Consider the following 7949-nt stretch of genomic DNA (forward strand, 5'->3'; position numbering starts at 1 on the left):
ACTGTTTATTCTACTGATAGTCAATGTGAAATTTTCCTGTTTCAGAGTAATTCAGCCTACCTTTTAAAGAAAGGTGCAGTAAATCACGTAGAGTATGTTGTTTTCAAGAAGTTACTCTACCTTGTTTTGTATTACTACATATTAGTTTGTTAGTATTGGAATAAAGTGTACTTCTGCACTGCAAGTTCTTCATTTACAGTCCAAGTTGTTACTGGCATGCACTTTACCTACTTGCTGAATTTGGCGATTATATATACATACATTGTGTACTGTGAAATAAAATATTGTCTGGGGTTCTCTTGTTTGTCTCCAATACCCAAATCACTGTTGTTTCACTGTGAAAGGAAGATACGTTTACACAACTAATTATTTCAATGAATTTCAAAGTACACTTTGCACAAAATGTATGTTAACTGAACCTGGTGCTGACTGGGAACAAATCTCTACACTGAATTAGTCCAAACCAGGATTGCCAAAAGTAAATACTAATTACACGTCGTTTAGTTTAGCATTCTTTGTGCCATACTTTTTATTGTTGTGGTTTTTAGCTCTAGCTGTTGCATCTGATTCAGTATTTTGTGGTTTGTGTTAGTCCAACGTGTCCACGCTAAAGCAAAAAATTGTAATATTGTTTGTAAGAAGTGACCCAGTCTAGAGCCGTGCATTAGCTGAACTTCATGTGCCCGGAGGACTCTCAATCTGTAATTTCTTCTTATTAAATATCTTGGAATAGTGATCTTCTCTCTTGTATTCGCTTGGCTGAGAAGTTGCAGTAAAAAATACTCCATCCACCCCCTTGTCATACTGTGGAACAGAATTTAATGTAGCACTTCTTGTAGGGTTGGGTTTTAGGATAGGCTTTTTTTTTTTAATTAAAAAAAAAGGGAAAATGTTAACTGTTGGAATATCATCAGTGTGAATGTCGGCTATCCTCGGCTGGACAACGAAGCGGGTGAATGTCAGCACAGTGTACGGGGCGGCTGGTACTCTGTCCTGGAGGCTGTGGCATAGGAGCTGCTCCAGCCCTTAGTGGACTAAGAACTGCTTGGACATGTCACGATTTGAACAGCCTCTTGGTACACAAGCGTAAAGATTTTACTCTGATCAAGACTTCTCTTATTAGGTAATAATACAGCTTCTGTTATTGCCAAAAGTGCTTGGAGCCTCCTAAGTTCCCTTCTACCTTAAACCCAAGCGCTGTTGTTTTCCAAATCGTGTCGCCGATCTGGACCCATGCTCCACGGGGGAAGGTGCAGCAGGTAACACGTGCCAAACAGTATTCTTGTGCTTTGTTCTTCACTGACGTAATTGTTACCTCCATGAGGCTTGGAGACATACTTCTAGGGTAACGTTTGCCTTTTATATGCCCAGTTTGTTAGTTCTTTGCAGGTCTTTTATTACAGTGTGAAAAGTGGGGGGCTTTGTCATTAAGAGACATAAGGAAAAAAAACTACTGAAAGAGGTTCTAACCTAAAAAATAAAAGGGTTTTACTTGGGAAGGCTTTTCAGTTCCTGCAAAACAGAACTAGATTGTACCGTATCATATGGTAGGTTTATAATCCGATGTGTGTTCACGGCAGTGATGAGTGAGCCTGAAATGACTGGAGCTTAAATGTATTTCTGCGTAGGGGTTTGAATGTCTTCTGTGGAATCGTTGAAACGCTGGTAATAAACATGGCACGTTGCAGTCCTCAGACAAGTGGTGTAAGGAGCTTTTTTCAGGCAATTAATTAATTTAACCAAAGCCTCGTAATAGCTGTCTGTGTTTCCAAAGCCAGTGCTTTGAAACCACTGGTATGCTCTTCGCAGAAGGAAATGGAGCAAAGCTGCTTGCAAGTGTCGAAGCCTGCCTCTGGGAAGAGTGTTTGGGAGAGGAATTGGCTGTATTTACTTTTCAATATGACAAACCATGGCAGCAGTATCCCTCGCCTCTGCTCGCTGTGTGTGAGCGATGTCAAACCTCAGCCTGGTAGAGGGAAAAATAATTTTGTAATGGTCCTAGTCGCAGGTTTAACAGCTGGGCTTTGCAGAGTAAACAGCGCTTGGCTCACCTACCGCCCCGGGCTCGCGTGTTTGTGACTCGCAGCTCGGCACGAGGCTCCTAATGGGGCTGCTTGGGCTGTCCGTCATGGACCTGGTGGGAAGCGTGCCGGCTTGGGCTTTGCCCAGCAGCCTTTTCCGTGTGGTGGAGGTGCAGCATGCATTTGCTCGTCCCAGCCCAGAGAGCCCGTGCTGTCACTGGCGAGCATTTCGCCTCGTCAAGGTAAATGCAGCGTGTGGGGCCAGCTGCGTGTGAGCCAGGGCACACCGAGGACAAAACAAGCACCCTGGTTTCACGCCGCCTCCTGTTTGAGGTGGAAAAGTGTTTGCTTAATGGTTTAAAAGTCCAGCCTGGCTTCCGTCAAGTGGTTTAATTTTAAACCAGCGGTTTTTAACCCTTTTATAGTTTGGCAGCAGAAGGGTTAAAGTAGTTCAACACCAAAATTAAGAAGCCTGAGTTCAAGATTCTGGCATTTTTTGATGGTTTCCTAAGTGTTTAATTAGATCCTGGATCATTCAGGCTGGGGCCATAACAGATGAAGAGAGCCAAACGGATGATGGTATCATAAGCCATTGCCTTGTAGCAGGCGGTGCACCTTGACCATACCAGCCTGATGCAGCTCCTAGCATGGAGTTAAGCCTTAAGCTGTCTGGTTTCCAAACGGTGCCTGCCTGGGTGTTAGCCATGTGCTCTGCTGCTCTCAGCTTTCCTGCTTAGCCCTGTGGATTTGGTGCAGCTTAGAGAAAAACCCGTGGAGCTACAACTGCCCTAGTTTTTTACGTGACAGCTAAACCATTGAACCATAAGGATGCTCGTGGGAGTGAGACAGTAGTAAGGAAGAGGGAGAGCAACGGGGCTTTTGCCTCTCAAAAGGATGGTGTAGGTTTGGGTGTAGACTCTGGTTTCACTGGTTGAGAATTTCTTCAGGAGCTGGCAGCAAGAGCAAGCTTTGGAGGGCTGGGTTTTATCAGGACGGCATGGAGAAACAGTGCTTGAGATTTCTGGAGGAGGCAATTTGCTCTGCTGGGTGGGATGGGACTGCTTCAGAGAGGAGAAGGAAACCTGAGGTGGAAGATCTGCCCTTAGTCTGAGCTGGTTTCATTTCTGGCGCTGCTGCAGGCTGTCAGCCGTGCATATTGCTTGGGATTTAATTCAGATCCTCTCTCTTGGAGTTCGTGCTCACTTTGGGCATGTTCCCTTTGTATCGGCTGAAAATGAGGATCTTTCCTCTTGGTGTTTCAATTGCTTATCTGTAACACAGCAATATCACTGTTTCTCATCTCTTCAGTACCCTAAAAAAAGCTAATAATCTTGAGTCCTAATTTATGTTGAAAGTGCCCATCCTAGTGTGGAGCTACTTTTGTAATTAGGGGAGCAAACCCAGCAGTTCTGGATACTATGAATGAATGTTGAACCCACTGGAACCTCCCTCTGAGTGAATTACTGGTCCCCCCCATTTCATAGGTGGTGGAAACAGAGAGACCAGACTGTTGACAGATTTAAGGATCAGCCTGCAAGGAGGACTAAGCCACAAACTGTGCTTAAGTCTCTGAAGCATAGGATTAGGAGCAGGCCCATCTTCTAACACTCGGTGAGGCTCATGAGGCTTTTCATCATTGTGTAGTTATTTACCGTAGGCTTGTAAAGCGCTTGGCTGCTTAACATTTTGCTTCTAGTTCAGACAATGAGCATGTATTTCAGTTCTGCTTCAGCGCATAACGTCTGCGAGGACTCCTTTAGTCCTTTTGAGAAAGAAAGACCTACTCGGAAATGTCCTGATTTCTTCCATATGGCACATGTTTTTAATGCGATGCTTTGAACGGCGGTGAATGTTGTTTAGAGCCGTAAGGACGCAAACAGAGACAGGAGAGGGTAATTGCAGGTATGCAGCAATGCCAAGGGCTCCCTTCCATGACGGCATCTCCATTCAGCCCTCCTCGTGTTGCCAAGCTGCCGAATGCCAGAGGCTGGAAAAGGAATCCGTGTTTGATGAAACGGTTTCCAGGACTTGAATTCTCCTTTAGGAAATGAACCTCTTGGGCTGCCTCCATTCTTTTCCTTGTAACTTCTGCGTAAAAAGTAAACCACACCGCAGGCTTGCGTTTTTTCCTCTAATACACCGTATTAATCATGCGTATTAAACACAGGGCTTGGGCTGAGTTTTTGACTGGGCTTGCTGGGTATGCTGCATGGTGAATACCAGAGAGTATATCAGCTTTAAGTCATCTCACGGCATTCATAAAGTTGTGTGAAAATCACTGCCTGCATTGTACAGAGGTGGTAATAAATTGGTATGTACCATGGTAAGGCCTCAAAATATATATTTGCCTAAATAGGCCACATGATTTCCAGTACAACTGTTTGCCAAGCCTTTACCTTTAGATAAAATGATTCCGAACTGGAAATGGTGTTTTATGGGAAGAGAGAATCAAGGTATCAAAGTGCCATCAAGCGAGGATGGATGCATCAAACCTCTTGGTCACCTTTTCTCCTGCCTGTGGTTTCAGAGGACTTGCAGCTCTGACAGGTTTCACATGAAGCTGCCTAATTCTGGACTCTCTTGGCCAAGCCAATAGTTTCAGCTGTCATTGGTAATCCTACCGCATACCAATGCCAACCAGAATTGGAGCACCATCTTCCTGGTTAGAAAGCCCATATCCCATCCCACAGACCCCAAGGAGAACAGCTTTCCTTCTGTTCCTTGGTCATGTTAGACTGACTTTAAGTGTAACAGATCTCTTACGACTTGCTAATCAGTATGCTGTCTGCATGCAAGCTTTTCAGGAGACTGCGTTTATAACGCATGTGTCTCTATGCTTTCATAACTGCTCGAAGTGATATTGTGGTGAATTTTTTTTTTTTTTCCATACACATCAAGCGTTCAGCTTGACAACTAGATCCTGTTCCATTTGGAACTACTTAATAGATTCCAGCCTTTTCCTGCTGCGCTGTGGGTGGAAGTAAATGACAATCAGACCCCGGGTTTCATGCCACATTTTTCTGTCTGGATTCCTCTTCTTCCTCCTGAAATGAAAGAGCCAGATCTTGCCTGGCGGTAAAGCAAGCCGAGGAGCTATCTGAGGGTGTTACTCTGTGAGCTCTCAACAGGTCAGCTGCTCTGATCATCCATTTTTATAGTCTTACCCTGTGGTAAATGTTGTTTATACATTTATGCCTCTTGATGAAGAGGAAGGTATTTGCATTTGATGGGATAAGCAAGCACGTACAACTACCTTGGAGCTGCAGATGTGTCCTGGCTTAACTTATCTTGTGTGGAGAGTGTCGAGTTCCAGCCAAATCCTTGATGCATCAGGTAAGGATCAGTTTCTTAATCTAGTGCCTCTTTTCCCATTCACGGCAAGAATTCGTAGAAGGAAGTACAGGAGGGAGGAACGAAGAGAACTGGAGGAAGGAAAAGATGGACGTGGATGTTGGAGGGACCATTTGTTCAGTATCTTCCCGCAGGCTGAAAGACTCCTGCCGAAGTCACATGCTACCTGTTTGTAAACTCAGGCCTCCGGTGCCATCAATGCTACTACCCGTTTAAACACGACAGGGTAATGATTTTCACTCCTTTTTAAAGTGTGTGAATAATTTTGGATTTGGATTTTTTTTTTCTTTTTCTATTGGAATCTTCAAGCGCTGTTTCCTAGCTTGTGGAAAAGGTGTGCCATTCCACACCTGCTTTTGTTGAAGGCTAGTTGGTTCCTGCTATACCTATGGAGAGTTTTCAGCACAAATTATCTTTGCCGTCCTCAATAGCTTAATCCCCTTTTCTCTTCTTGTTTATAATTTCAGGCTGTGGCTTCATACATTGGGCATTTTATATAGAACATCTCCCATCCAGTGCTCTCACTTTGTCAAGCTAATCTTCATGAACAGCCTGATGAAGAGGAAAACTGTTTGTTCCCAGGAGAGGAAGGAATTTCTCGGTGTAAAGTTGATACCTAAGAGAAATTTATATCCGGTCACAGCTTGATCAGAAATTTCCCATGGGATCTTCCCTCCGTATTGAAATGCCTCGATTCTCCCACGGTCAGCTGGGTGTTATAATTCATCCTTTAAGTTACTTAATGGTAAACCTTTGGGACATGAAATCACCTGTTCATTTGTAAACTCCTAGCACAGTGGGGCTTTGGTTGCCACTGTAGTATGAACAACAATAATCTCAGCTGAGCTATTAGTAAGTTGGTGGAGGCAGGCCCCGGAGCAGCTGCCCACGTCTCACTGCAGCACCTCATCCAAGAGTTCCTTCTTTTGTCCTTGGCCATATTAGCAGAGTGCTAATATTTGTCTTCAATTTATTCACTGCTCCTGTGTGAGCTAGCTTTGCATGTTCAGATGTTTAATGATCATGTTGGGGTTCGTGCAGATGAAGCTGTGGAAGAGGTGAGAGTTTATTTCACTGGGCTCTCAAGAGGTATTTTAAAGAGGCAGAATTTTTCCTTGGACACTAGGCGTTCCTATTGCACTGGGATTCATGGATGAAAGGATCACTTTACGGTACTGCTAAGCTGTCTTTCAAGGCTGGTATATAGCCAGGATTCCTCCCGTTTGGTCTTAGGAACCGAAGTGCATGGATTTTAATCCCATGTTTCTTCTATAATCGTTGGGCAGAAAGTCATGGAGAGAGACTGGCACTAAAAGGCCACTCTTCTGGATCAGACTCAGATGCCTGCCAGGAGCGCTGCCCTCCACTTCCATGCCTGCTTCTTGCAAAATCCTCTGCATGGTATTCAGATCCCGTTCCTCTTCCCATCCCACCTCGGGGTGGGGAGTGGAGATGCCCTACTGTTTCCCCATCTCCCTTTTGTCATCTCCCCCATCTCCATTCGTCCTTCTCCAAACATCTCCAGCCATCTCCTCCTTGGCTGTCAGTAGGTGCAAGGAGTAACAGCCTCAGGGTCTGAGTCAGTTTGGAGAGGTGTTTGCAGCTCTGTGCAACGACACCACACGTGTGTAAATTGGACACATTAATCTGAGAATAAAGCCAGCCTCTCATCGTGGTGTTCCCATGTGCTGGAACATGCTGGAGCATGTCTGGGTTTACTTCACAGGGCTTCTTTTTCCTTCAGCGTGACGCATCTGTCTTGCTCAGGACAGGGCAACAGGTTATTTCAGATTTGTCTTTTGACAGTTCAGCTTCCTAATTCTGCTCCAAAATAGGATGTGTCCTTCCATATCGAGTCCATGCTCAACTGTCCTGCCCGTGCTGCTCTGTGCATCCCGTCCGAAGCACTCATGGGGAGAGAGATGCTCTGTTCGGCAGATTTGAAACTGTGATGGTCCCAGAGGCTGGGTACAATTGGAGAGACTATGGAAACACCAGTAGATCTCAATTTCGATAGCTCCAAAACCATTACATGCAATTAATCTCTGACAGAGTAATTTCTGCTGGATGTTTTATGGGCCTGAGGTTGGCGTGTGAGCTTACACTCCATAACGCTGGGTGGGAAATTCCCACAGCTGGTTGGCAGCCAGCTGAGGCTTTCTCCAAGACAGTGTGTTTCTGAGCCGGTCCTGGGAACCTCTCATTTCAGCTGCCTCCAGTCCTTTGCGAGGCTGAGTGTGCAGTTCTCACCACAGAGAGCATCGTCTGGAGTCAATGCCCAGGAAGGAAAGGGAGAAAGGAGAAGAAAACAAATTGATCGTTGTGTTTCTGAAGGTGGGGTGCACCATGATGGCCAGGCTTCTTGGTTTTTTTTTTTTTAAGCTTATAGCACTCCTCTGTGTCCAAAGGATCTGGGCTGTCCCTTCACCAGGGGTCAGATTCTGATCTCTCTACTTGAACGCCTTCAGACTTCAACAAGGATATTTAGACAGAAAAGTCCTGTTAATAGCACGCTTTGGTAGCAGGCTCTTCCCTTTTATATCAAGAGAAGCTTCTTCCTGGGTCCAGTGCAGGAAT

This window comes from Pygoscelis adeliae, unplaced genomic scaffold (assembly GCF_000699105.1).
Source record: "Pygoscelis adeliae isolate BGI_AS28 unplaced genomic scaffold, ASM69910v1 Scaffold88, whole genome shotgun sequence".
Classification (NCBI taxonomy): Eukaryota; Metazoa; Chordata; class Aves; order Sphenisciformes; family Spheniscidae; genus Pygoscelis; species Pygoscelis adeliae.